This window comes from Drosophila sulfurigaster, chromosome 3 (genome assembly GCF_023558435.1).
Source record: "Drosophila sulfurigaster albostrigata strain 15112-1811.04 chromosome 3, ASM2355843v2, whole genome shotgun sequence".
NCBI classification, from domain to species: Eukaryota; Metazoa; Arthropoda; class Insecta; order Diptera; family Drosophilidae; genus Drosophila; species Drosophila sulfurigaster.
Window position 1 is genome coordinate 19,074,563 of NC_084883.1, and position 14,093 is coordinate 19,088,655.

Sequence of the window (14,093 nt, forward strand, 5' to 3'; positions counted from 1 at the left end):
CAACAGGCAACATGTTCGAGCTTGTCTCTTTAGGACAATAAAATAAAACTGAATTTGTATTTTTTACTGTTGTGAATCTTATGAACACAAATAAAACTTCGAATTCTAAGCATTTGAAAATATAATCAATTAATGAAATATGTATTTTATTTGAGAGTATAGAAATTTGGTTGTTTGCTACATGTTGCGTCTGCGAATGCAACACATCTTCATTATTGGTCCAGACGGAGTCGCCCGGTTGCAATCGTCGTGTCGTTAGCTCGTCGTTATTTGCCGAGATTTGCACTTGGCCAAAAATAGTAAGGACAAGCCCAAAGAGGTTGTTGCTGTTGTTGGTAACAAAAGTCGTTGTCTGCTCTGCTATCGTTCATTTGCCGGCAACTCGTGTTCGTTGTTGCTTCTCGTGGCATGTGGCTCGTGTCTCATTTCTCGTGTTTGTGGACCGACATCGACATCCTGTTCGTTGTGTAGCTTTCGTGTGACAAAGGCGACGAGCTCGTGCATTGTGCTAGGTTCGTGTTCGTTGCACATTCGACACAGGCAATGCCAAGCAGCAGATTTTTTCGGAATGCGTTAAGGATCAGTTTTACGCGAAATACGGTTACGAAAGGTTGCTAACGACAAAGAGCCGGCGTCTAAGCAAACATTTCCCTGTCTCTATCAGTGTATTCAGTGCATCAGTGTGTGTGAGTGTGTGTGCGTGAGTGTGTGTTTCGCGTTTCTTAAAACTTTAAATAAAATACTTCAACTTGCGTGCTATCTCTCATTAACTGATAGTGAGAAATTTCGAAGAGTAATGAGCAATTACTCGAATTGTATTTTGAAATGCTAATTGGACACAGAGAACTGACCTACGACAATGCACTTGGAACGGTATTGACAATGTAACTGACCTATGTCAAGTATATACTCTAGCTGCAAGGACCTGCAGGACAATACGCAATTGAATTAAGAAACATTTGCAAACATTTTTAGGCGTTTTTGAACAAACCATTTACAGAGAAGAGACAGTTTTGTGCGAAGTAATAATAATTGAAACGATAAAAGAGACTGGCTTTGAAAATTTTGGAAAATTTAGCATAATATTGAATAAAAACTAACCTTAAAGTAGCAAAGATATAAACTGTAGTCGGCAATAGGTAACCCAATAGAATTAGACGCCAATTATTAGTTTAAAGTACCATATCATTTGCATTTCAAGAACACGATTAAAACTCCTTTGACAAAGGCTATTTAAAGAAACGCTCAAATTCTCTCAAATCGCTCGCTTAAATATTAAGGTTGTGAATTAATACTAAATGGTAATAAGGAAAGTGGACATATAATACTACAAAGCTAAGATCACTCTGCACATATTCAATAATCAGTTATGCTTCCTCAATTAATTTAAGTAAAACTAGCCTATACCTTAGATCTAGACGTTTGACAACTACGACTACATTACAATATTTTCATATCAATACTTAAATATCGATATCGAAGTAACTTTAATAGCTCTTAAGGTTTTGGTCATATAAAGTGCGTTAGAAATACAAATTTAAATACATGTCTATCAAATAATCTGAAATCAAATAATTTAATCTCTAAGTGTTTACAAAGTGCAAAGATATTGAAAACAAATACTAAACGAGAGTCAACAAAAATATCAAAGATATTGTGCTGAATGGTAAGAATTATAAATTTAATAATAGTCTTAAGTATTTTTTCAATAATTATTGTATTATTTTACCACTAATTTTAAAGCTTATTTGAAGCTTTAAATACTAGTTGAAAAAATTCAAAATAAAGTAGAGCTTCAACAGTTCCGCGGCTCTTTTGTGCTATTGATTTTGTGGCAGACTCTTTGACACTTCAGTTTCAATTAAAATTTTTGGGCAATATTGTTGTTGCTCTGAAGTGCGACGTCAGCAAATTTTGCTGCCTTGCGACAGTTGCTAAACAAACGCCAATCTCAGCAATTTCAAAGCCGACTGCACTGCAACTACGTTGAGCATTCACTCAATACTCAGTCCTCTCAATGTAAGTGAAACAATTTTCCGGGCCATATAAGTGATTTTTGCATTGATCTGCCTAAATCGTGAACGTACTGCAAATGTCTATGCATCTATGTGTGTGTGTGTGTGAGTGTGTGAGTGTGTGTGTATGGGACTTTTCATTCAAGTGTGGCTGTTGTCTGTGTGAAATGAATTGCATAAATGTGCAAGCTGTTCAAGTGATTTCGAGTGAAACGGATGAGTCTCAGACTGAAACTGAATGAGATGCATTTTCCCTTGTCGTATTATGTTGCATACTTTGCTGCGTCATTAATTCAATTGATGGGCTTGAAGACGTTTATTAAACTGACAAAGCTTGGAGTAGTTTTCATTTGGAATCATTTGATCAACAAATCGAATAATTCTCAAAGTAATGCAGCCAATAAACAAGTGCTGAATTTCTTTTTAATTAGACTGCTGAACTCATAAATCGACAATAAATTTATGAGTATTCCGCACTTGAGCTGATCTTAAATAAATCAAATGAAAGATGTGAAGGCAATTATTAAGGCTAAAATGTTACAAGAGAATGAGAGAATACAAACTGGGGGAACTGAGTTGAGAAAATAATCAAAACATTTCATTAAAATCAACGTTGAAGAGGGAGACCCGAAACCAGATGAACGAGCAAACAAGGAAAGGAAAACAAAAGAGACGACGACTCAACGAAATGTTGACTAAAAGCGTAAAAATACATATAGCCCTCAATAGTGTATAAAATGAAAATTGTACAACATGCAGCAGCAGCAGCAACAACAACTTGACAACAATAACAACGAGAACAACGAGCGGCCAGATACAAATAAATATGCAGTCAAAGGCAATCAAAGTCTGTCCAGCTGCAGCTCAGTCCAGCCGCAGTTGTCGATATTTGATTTGAAAACATTTCAAAAAAAGCGACGAAAATGAATTTTTTTTTGTTCAGTTTTGAATGCTTGCAACATTGACTCAGCATCCCAACAAAATAAACAACGCTAGCAGAGGCTCACAATTACAATTCGTGTACACATTTTGACAATTTTTTTTTGTTTTCTGTTGTTTTGTTTTTTTTGGTTCGACCGAAACTCTATTATTTCCTTTTTGCGTTTCGCGTGGCAAAAAATTACAGACAGTTCGTCACTTGATGTTTTAATTTGAAGACTGCACTTTGTGATTTTGGGCATGCATTGTTCAACAACCCACCAAAAATCTCAGTTCGATACATGAAAACTAAAATCTAGTTTGTCTACAATTTAATTCAATACCGCTGTGAAAAATGTGGCTAGAAGAAATTAAATTTAGGAAAATCATTTAATATTAATGTATTGAAGATTTTATGAATATCGTTTATTTGGTTTAATTTGTCTACGTGAGATCTTTAAAAGAAAGCAATAGCAAAAAAGTGTGCTTAAATATGATAATACGTATACGCAACAAGATCCCTTCAATATATTACGTATACGAGATAAGCTTCGTACGATGTGACAATAGATATACGCAACAAGACAGTTTAAGAATAATATTACGAATACGCAACTTTACCCCTTTAATATTATATTACGTATACGCAAAAAACGCTTAAAGTTGATATTAAGAATACGCAAAAAAGTGCTTCAATTTGATATTAAGTATATGCAACAAGAGCGCTTAAAAATAACATTGCGTATACGCAATGAGACCCCGTCAATATAATATTACGTATACTAGATAAGTTCTCTACAATATACGCAACAAAAGAGCGTATGAATGATATTACGAATACGCAAAAAACGTGATAAAGAATGATATTACGTATACGCACATGACCCTAATCGTAACGTACAGCAGTATCTTGCAATTGTTGATTGAATTAATAGAACATTACAAATTGTCATAAATTGCAAACACTTAGGATCTTTTTATTTATTGAAATTCATTTACTACCCGACTTTACATAGGGAAATCCATTTATTTTTTCAATTAAAATGTTTTTATGCGATAAAAACGAATACATAGGCTTGAATTTTACACCAATTAGCAGACCATATTTGAAAACCAGGATAAAGCATACGGCGATGAAACACAAAATTTTTATTTTAGTTATTTTGTAAACACTAACTTAACTCAAACATAACGTAAATAATGTCAACTTTGTAATTTAGTTCTTCAAGTAACTGGCTATATTTTGTTAATCTATTAAAGGTTATTAAGTTAAGCGCTAAAATAGCTTTATGTCGTTTTCTGTTACACTTTAAAATACTAACACATGAAAAAGAAGGGCATCAAATTTTATTTAAAGCTTTATAAAACGTAACTAACTGTTAGTTAGGGTCTGTCAAATTAAGAAAAAAATGGAGAATTGCTACATATTGTAAGTACAAAACGTTGTTGGATTTCAATGGTCTGGGTTTTCTCTGTCATTTCGGTTCGTTGGAGTTGTCGTCCCTCTTTAATGGGCGGGGTAAAGAAGGCTCTGTGCGGAAATCGTTTAAGCGTCTGCAGCCGTATAAAGTTTAATGAGCCGCAATTAATCGTACATGACAACACTATAAAAACGTTTACGAAAAATTATATTCTTTTTTCTTTCTCCGTTTGTCTTTTTTTTTTTTTGTTCGCTTGTGTTTTTGCCATTTGCAATTTGTGTGATGCTTCTCCCGGTATTTGGGATTGTTGTAATTGCTGGTGTCTTTGTGTGGCAAAGTCTGTTGGGTGCCACTGTTGTTGTAATTGAGTGTGACTGAATAGAGTAGAGAATTTGCCAGACCTTCTGACAGAAGGTGGGATATTATGCAGAAGGTCTTATATTAGGCTTGTCCAATGACAAGGGATGTAAGTAGTTATCTATAATCTATTGTTTCTGATCACAACATTTATTTAATTTGTCATCGGGCGAATGCAATTGCTTTTCCTAATTAACAATTTAAATAAATCGCGTAACGTTTGTAACGAAATGTTGCAAAGTGAATGCAATTTAATTGGAAATTTAATTGCTTTTGTGGTCGGAATGTGCAACGAGCAGCCTCTTCTATCTCTGTTCCCTTTTCACCTGAACAGGAAAATATATATATTTTTTCTCTTTTTTTTGCCATTCATTTATGTTTGTCGGGCTCTTAATTTAGACGTGTCATCCATTGAAATTTGTCACTGGCCGCTGCAACGTTTGGCTTTGTTGTTTTAATTATTTGCGGTTATATTTATTTAAATATTTACCAATTCAATTAGGGTTCGAGGTTTTTTATGCATGTGTATAGACGGTCATGTCGTGTAATTTATTATTTAATTGACGGGCTATTGGCAACATTTTTGATGACTTTAATTGACTTTAATGACGGTGATCCCACTGCGCTGATGATATGATTTCATTTCAATCAATTTATTGTCATATCTAACGAAAAGTATCTGCAGACATCTCTGCAAGATCTAAGCAAGAGTTCAGACGACGAATAAGACGAGAGAGCAATAAGTTAACTGAAAAGCAAGCAGACAGTCAAGATATTTTTTGTTTTCTTCATTTTTATCATGAAGTTGCTTTTGGCTGGCTGCGTGCCAATTATAAAAGTGATTTTGCTGTAAGCTACACGTCCCAGGCAGACATAAGACCCCAACACACACACGCACACACACATTCGTAAGGCACACACTTCCGTCAACGGGAAGTCATAAGACGTATGAACTTGTCGACAGTGCCAAAGCCAAAGCCATCGACCATCGCCAACGCCAAAGTCGAAGTGAAAGACGAAGTCGCTGACGTTTTGTATGTTTGGTTTGGGCCAAAAAATGCGATAAATTGAATGACTGACGATTCCGTAAATACTTTTCAGACATCATAGAGAAAGAGACTCTTCTCCCTGCGTGTGTGTGTGTGTTTGTGTGTGTGTTTGGGGACTCTTCAGTATCGGCAAATCGCTTGGATCAATTTCAACGACAAATTGCGCGTGGTTAGATTTTTCTTTTTTGCTACTCGTTGACGTTGTCATGCAGTTGGAGTTGAATGTATTTTTCGCCCCACTGACAAGGTGAGAATGGAAGTCAGGCAAAAGTAAAGTTGCAAAATTCGTGACAGGATTATGTGAAGCTTAACGCTGCAATCGAGTTGCATTTGCAATTGTTTTTGGCCAGAAAGTCTGAAACTCTCATGAAACTCTCTTGAACTATTCCAACTAATTTTCGCCACACACATTTCAATTAAGGCAAATCCATTGCATTTATCCGCTTTTCGTGCATTATCCATGACGTAAGCAATACACTAATTTAAATGCATAAAAACTTGCTCAAGCGTTGATTGTGTTTGCCCAAAGTCTCGTTTCATAATTTTTGCGCAAATTGCGGTTTTTCAGTTTTTCGGTAACGCCAACAACAGCAACACCAACAACGGAAATCGAGAGCCGCCAAAAGCTTTGGCAACTAATAAAAATGAGCGCAATGCACATGTGTAAAAATTTACACCACGTCCAAACGGGCAGCAAGAGGCCTGTGGGAATGCTGTCCATGGGAGTTGATATAGAATGGATGGGGATTGGCTGGGGAATGGATAGGGAATGGATGAGTCTGGCCCCAAAGCGACGGGCAAATGTTGCGCCAATTCGTTAGCCTCAGACGGGATGATAGGAGGTGAAGAGAGAGACGGAGAAGGAGGCATTTTGGTGGCCATTTTGTTGCCAATTCGACATATTTCAATCACGTAAATTTATTACGTAAACATTTGCTTTGCTTTTTGCACACAATTACGACAGCCAACTGCAGGAGGCAGTGCCACAGAGTGAATGTCGGTGGAGGTGCAGCATAGGTTTCTCTACTTTCTCTCAAACTACCCGCTAGGAAGCAACATCGACAACAGCACAAATTTCAATTTCAATCTTTTTACTCGACACCCCCCCCTTTTTGCTATGGCTTTCACTGCATACACATGGACGGACGGACTGCGGGCTCATCGCTTGGCTTCGCCGAGCTGCTGCCTTTTACTCTCCCGTAATATTCATAATGGATTTACCAATATGGTGAGCAATTTTTATTAATGCAGCTCAGCATGAAGTTAGGGGCTGGGGGCGGGTTTAAAAAGCGAGTGGTCAGTCATTTTTCTGCCGATTCCATTCTGCTTTGCTACTTCTTTCCCTCCAGCATTTGTACGGAATGTGTGTGTGTGTGTGTTTGTTTGCCCTTTTTGACTATTTGGCCCAGCGGGTCATATGGGCTTTTGGCTTTTTGATCTTTAAATGTTTGTACAACGCTTTGATGTTCACATGCTGACCTGAAAAGTGCAGCAGCTGCCACTTCTTTTTTTCACATTGCTGAGGTTTCATTTTATGATTTTGTTCTTAAAAATACTTTGTAACAAAATCGTTGAAAATTATAACCGTAAATTAGAGACAGCTCCGTTTTATATTAATGTGTTCAGCAACATTTCATTGTTAATTAAAATATTCATCAAGTTTCATCAGCAATCATCATTTATGAGCTCTCTAATGATCAATTGATGGCGCTAAACTTTGCCTCTGGCAATTGATAAGATATTTTGTGGTGGTGTGAGTAAAGTGTTTTTGAAATTGAGTGGATTTCTCGCTTGTTGACAGGCGAACTTCATAATAATCATTGTTGAGGCAAAGACGACAGCGATAACGAGATAATAAGTCACTTCTGACGCGTCTGGAATAAACACCTGCCCAAGAAGGAAAACAGCTAGCGAGCTGTCTGTGAATATTTTTAAAGGGAAAACTGGTGAATGAAAATTCTTGGCTGGCCTTATGATTTGCATAATTATTTCGTTGACTTAAAGAATTTAATTAAAACACTCGCACAACATTGAGTGATGGAACTCCAAGTGCATCGCTCAAGCGAGGCGAAATATTTGTGAAAATAAAAAGTTTTTGGCACTTAAAGTTACTGCAAAATAAAACTATAAAAATAAGCAGGCTTTTACACACCATAGAAAACTTCGCGCAAAAGAGGAGCTAGAGTCAAGTGTAGTGGGAGTTGCCAGTCGACAGTCGAAAGTCGGGAGTCGGTAGTCGACAGTCGGCAGTCGAGAGTCAAGAGCGACGTCGCTGTTCGCAAGGCATATGAACATACAAAATATTCCCTACAAAGGAGTTGATTACACAAAGGAAAATTACGACGAATCATTTCCGCTGCTTGGCTGCTTACACGACCAGTGCTGCTCTGAGACCTGCCAGAAGAAGCAGGAGAAGTTGTGGGAGGCGAGGCGACTGGGCTTGGTAAACGGCTGAAAAAACAAAGCGCTACACACGAGACAGCAACAGGGGAAGGGAGGAACGAGGTGGGACGATTGTGGCGTTTGGCTAAAAATCACAAGTGAGATACCAGAAAAAAAGACCAGCCCAGATTCTTCCCATTTCGTTTTTGTTTTGTTTTTCTGCACGAAAACTACTAACGAGCAACAAACGACGCGGGCATTGCATACTTTTAGGCGTTAAATGTGCGAGCACCAAACAATTGTTGAAACTTTAAAGCCCACACACCGCACAGTGGCGCAACATTAAGTGTGACCAAATGGTAAAATAAGAATTTGGAAATTTGAGAAGTTATTTCTTTTTATGATAAAACAACATTCTTGACAAGTAATGAAAAATCGTAAATTATCCAAATTTATTGTGGCGTTCAAATTGTTTTTTATTTCTTAAATTATCAAAAAAACATTTATATAAATATAAAATAATTCATTTATAATTAAATATAATACACTTTTAAAATGCACATTAGGGAAATTTAAACTCTGCAAGGAATATTCAGAATAACAGAATTAATTATTTGTTATATAAATATATTGAGGTGATTATCGTTATAATTAGAAAGTATTAATCTTGTAACTCTATGATTATTAAAGTATATCAAGAAGTAAAGCAAATAATTAAATATGCTAGCTATGGCTTTATAAAAGTTGGTTTAAGTGCACTACTAATTATTGTAGGTTTTTTCCTCTTTGTATTATTTTTATTTATTATTTTGAAGTGATGACTCACAAGCTTTTCAAGCCTGACTTTTGGCATATATTTTTTGGATAAGTCAGCTCTGCAAGTTTGACAAATTTTGGGTCACATAAATTATATTTAATTGAAATTCTTTCGAGGCGCGCAACGAAAAAATTAGCAAGCATACGCCAAAACAGACAGCAACAGACACACACACACATACTATAGAATGAGAACTTTTGTAACGGGGGCTGCTCATAAATCGCTGGTGTCAGGACATTAGCATAGGCTAAAGCGACAAACCCGTGCCACACTCCGTTCGCAACTCAACAGGAGCAACAGCAGCAGGAGAAGAGAACGCGACGCGGACTTGTAAACGTCAACGATCGTCTAATGTTTCCATGCGTCATAAATTTCATTGAAAAGCGCTTCCGTTGCGCCATTTTGTGCCGGTGGGCAGGTTGAGGTCGTCTTCTGGGGGTCGGGTTGAGTTCACTCAGGTCTACAACTACGACTACAACGACGACTGCGAGTCTCGACTGCGGGTCTTAACTGTGGCTCTCTACCTGGCTGCCTTGGTGCTCGGTTAGCTGCTACAAAATGCATAAGGGAAATGAATTGCTTTACGGCCACCGCAGTCCCAGACGATGGGCTCCGTTTAAGAAATGTGCAACTGTAAATCAACACCCACACCCCTAACACTAATACTCACATACACACACGTAAACTGAGTGAAATAGTTGTGGGGGCGGCCATTTTGTAGGCGTTTATAAGCTGTCGAAAGTAGTTAAGCGTTTTTCATAATTTATTTATGGACGATGTTGAATCACATTTAAGCATGTTTCATTTTAAGTGCGCAGTTTATGGCCTCGGCCATAAAGAGGAATTAAGTAGTTGTATTAGCAGCAAGGCATGTGGGTGTCTATCTATATCTACTTTTTGCACTTTGTAGGTTATGCAAATTGGGATTGCCACAGTGGAGAGAGTTTACAGCTGGGTCAGGGATAATATAGCATAACAGAGCTTGAAGTGTGTTGAACTCCTTTGGGTCTCTCGACTCTCGCTGCTTAATTGCCACAATGGTAAACTTCATTTACAATTAGTGCCCATGTACGGAAGAAGCACTTACTCAGCCATTGGTAAACGTTTATCCGCAACTTTTTGGTTACTAACACGATTATAGCATTTACTAAAATAAAACTTCAATGCCGCAAAACTTATTTACTGCACTCGGGGAAAACTATGAGAAAGTGCAAAGCAGAGAAAACTTATTCCTCTTGTAATTGAGGTTGTTAATGAAATAATTTCTTATAACGGGCAAAAGTTTTCTTTTTGGGGGGAGAAACTAGGAAAGTGAAACTCGGCATTTCAGCTCGTTTCAGTTTACAGTTTGATTATTTGGCATAGATTTTATTTACCTGCTTTCAACTGGCAACTTCTTGACTTGTATTTGCCACATTTACTCGTAAAAATCCAGCCAACGCTTTGTGCATTGCTTCATTATGCGCAACTCGTTTTATTTGACTTCGCTTCAAGAGCAAAAACAAAAACAAAAAAAAAGAACAATTTCTGTAGCAATGTTTCTGTGTTGTGCCTTGTTGCCTTGTGCCTTGTCCTGGGATTGCACTTAACTTGTGTTTTATTGCCTCACAGTCTTCCAGTGTCCATTCACACTCATCAAAAGGGGCGAAAGCGCCCAAAAGTCCTTCGCCATTCTCATTGCTATTGTGCGCTTTGTTTAATGTTATGTAAACTTTTGCCTTGGCTACTTTTTGCCAGTTTGGTTTTTCGGGGCCCCAGCTTTGTGCATTTCTTGGCCGCCTCTTCAGCTTGTGTACGAGTATTTCTATCTATTCAACCATTAATTTGCCTGTGTTTCTGTTCTGTGGCCCTTCGTTATGCTTTGTTGTGTTTGCATTTCCACGGTTCCGTACTTAAAGCTGCTTAAAGCAGCCAGCAAATTGACTCAACAGGAGTCTGGGCGAACCAACAAAAAGTAGAAAAAAATCATAGCATACTCTTAGGCGCAGCAAGTTTCATGTCACGATTTACGCGATTTGCCTGCTTCTCGCTCATCCCTTGGCATCTATTACGTTCTGCTATGCTGACAAATTTCGTGGTCTGCTGACTTTCCGAGCTTCATGATTGATGACTTTTCAATATAGACTGTGATTTTTATGTGCCACAACGTGTGCCCAAATGTAAATATTGGGCGCAGCCCTCCTCTCCCCACCTCCCCCAATGCTGAGGGTTGCTTGCTTATCGCAGGGGCAGGGATAGCCCCCGTTTTGGAAATCAACTTAAGCACTCAATTCTGGATTACATGCGTTTTATTTATGATTTTCCATGCTGGCTGGTATTACAAAATGTTTTCCCTCGGTTTCATTTTTATTGTCATTTCGATTTTAGTTGTTGTTCTTGTTGTTGTTGTTGCTATCGCTGCTATTGGGAATATTGCTGGGAGGGAGTTTTATTCACCGACTGCTGTTGCCTTCGATTTCAGAGCAACAACTTTTCCTTTTTGCTGTCCAATTTCAGCTCGACAATTTTTGTACAATTTTTGCCTTAACTTTCCAGCTTTCAAACTTTTCAATGTGCAACTTTTTTACCAACTGGCAACATTTAATTGCTCAGAAAAATATTTTCAAAAAAAAAGAGAAGAGCAAAAAATGTGAAAATATTGTCAATTGTTGTATTTTATTATGTTGCCAGTGCTTAGACTGCACTTTCAGGGTTTTGGAGCGAACACTTCAACGATTTTGCAGTATTTCATATTTTGTTGTCACACAACTTGAGTTTAAGAACTTTTGCTCACTTACTTACTTGTATTAACAGCAATATTAAATAGAGAGGAAAATCGACTACACATGGCTTAAATCAGTTTCGGTTATCATGGGATCACTTCATTTGAAAAGAGTTAATTACATTAATTTACAATTTCATTTGAATTGCGATAAGTGCATAATTAAATGTGGCAGTTTAATTGTGCTTTAAGTGCTTAATTACATATTCCCACAAGTGATCACTTTAAATTCATAAGCATGACACTCGTTTAACTAAACGTTTTACCCCCCACATTTGAGCCACATTTTTTTAACGACCAAAAGCACGAAATCCGTTACGGAAAAAACTGGCACGACCTTTGGAATGTGTGCTGTGCATGTGAGGCGTAGCATATAATTAAAGAATCAGTTGAAATTAGAGGGCTCTAAAGCGAGAGCTCTTAAAGCGCAAACAGAACGCGGACGAGACAGAATAAGGCAACAGTTGCAATAGCTCTGACCACGTCTGGACAGTGGACTAAAGAAGACTAAAGAGAGTGCATTGTGGGCGCTTTGTGTTTAGAATGATTCATTCTTTTGCTTTGCTTTGCTTTGCCTGGCCTGCCGATTGCTGATTCTGCTCTGCGCGCTGCTTTCGTCTTGCTCTGGACTGATGTTTGTTGTTCGCTTGCTGCACTTAATGTAATTAATTTTAATTAAAATCCAGCATAATGGCACGGACCGAACACATAAAAAATTGTTACAGTAATGAGCAAGTTACAACCTCTCCTTCTTCCTCCCCTCAACACTCCTTTCGCTTCGCATATCTTTTCGCGCCTGCAGATGCGAAGGCAACACAAAAAAAAGTGTAGCTTGCTTTTCAGCGCCGCTGTCCACGGATTAAGCGCAAATAGACAGCACAGACGAGCCACAGGCAAACGCATACGCCTCCCACTTTCATACACATTTATAGGAATGATAGCTTTCTATATGTATCTGTGTGCGTGTGCTCACTTGTGTGCATTTGTGTGCTTGCCTGTTTGTTTAGCTGCTGGCCCGTAAATTTACGTTACAACTAGAATGAAGCGTTTGGTAAACATTTTAAAGTTGCCAGTTTAAATTATGTTGCAGTTGCTGCACTGCTGAAACAGTTGCTCAGCTTCTGCAAGCGTGAGCAGAGGAGTGAGTGAAGGGAGCGGAAGCTGAAGCAGAATAAGAGTGGGAATGGGGAGGCTGAACTTCTCGAAAGGCACTTTCGTTGAGAGCGCATGTGTAAATTGTTCGACAAATACAGATATGCCATAATACAAATGTATGGTAAACACATTTGTAGTGTTCAGATTCAAGTGAATATGAAGACATATTTATAAACATTCGTTTAATTGGCTACTTAAATATACAAAAACTAATTCAAATTCATTTTTCTTTACCAATTTACGATTATTAGTATTAATATTTAATTAACATTAATGTATTACAGTAATTAATAGTTCTTAAAAGTGCGATCTATCAATGATTTGAGTATGTGAAGATTACAAAAATTATATCGTAATAATATTATTGTTTTGAAGTAGCACATTTAAGTGAGATATAAAAATAAATGTTAAGTGTAGTATATAAAGCATATAAACTTTATTTATTTCTAAATAAAGTGGATTTAGCTTAAATTTTGCTTAACATTTTCCCAATGATTTAATATGATTTTAAATTATTGATTAAACTTGCATTTTAGTTAACTGCTGTGTGAAAAAATGAAACAAATTCTTTTTTTAATGAGCAGTCTCTTGATGAATGAATAGCGAAAGTTTATTGTTAATAAAAGACTCCCATTTTTTTAATGCAGAATAATAAATAAAACAAAATTTTATATTATAAGTTAAAAAAAAAAAAATGTTTAATAAATAAATCACAAAAATATTATTTTCAATTCAATACAATGAAAATGTAATTTTGATGTAGGATTTATGTAGACTTGTATTTAATTTCACAAATTATATAATTTTTATATCTTTTTATCTTTGTGGTCTTCTTTTTTCAATAAATGAATTACGGAAATATAATCTAAAATTTCAAAATTCAATTTAAAGTGCACTTTGTATAGAGTTGCATAGCACTTTAATGTGGAACAATGCGCGACAAATCCTTTTCACTTTTTTACACAATTTACGGCTTGGCAAACTGATTACGACGGCTTCAGCTGCATGACAGACAGACAATAGAAGCACACACGAACTGAGTCACTCACTCAGCTACCATTTTTCGCCCCATAGAGGTATTGACAATGAGTGTTGCACCTACGCCTGAATCGAGGTTAGAGTTCTACTCTTTGACTGCATTTGCTGCCTCTGCCTTTGCCGCTGTTTTAGCCGGCAGCAGAGTTGCACTTTTTTGTGCTATAAACAAATAAAATGTTC

At 37.0% G+C, this 14,093-nt stretch overlaps 1 protein-coding gene across 1 annotated transcript in view; it reads left to right on the forward strand.

Annotated features, from left to right (window-relative positions):
* The first annotated feature begins 485 nt into the window (after nt 1-485).
* The window catches only part of LOC133845978 (probable serine/threonine-protein kinase dyrk1), a 61,502-nt gene continuing 47,894 nt past the window's right edge, over nt 486-14,093 (forward strand). The window contains exon 1 of the mRNA XM_062280677.1: nt 486-1,666. The gene's annotated coding sequence lies outside the window, so the exon portion shown is untranslated. The remainder of the gene's footprint in view (nt 1,667-14,093) is intronic.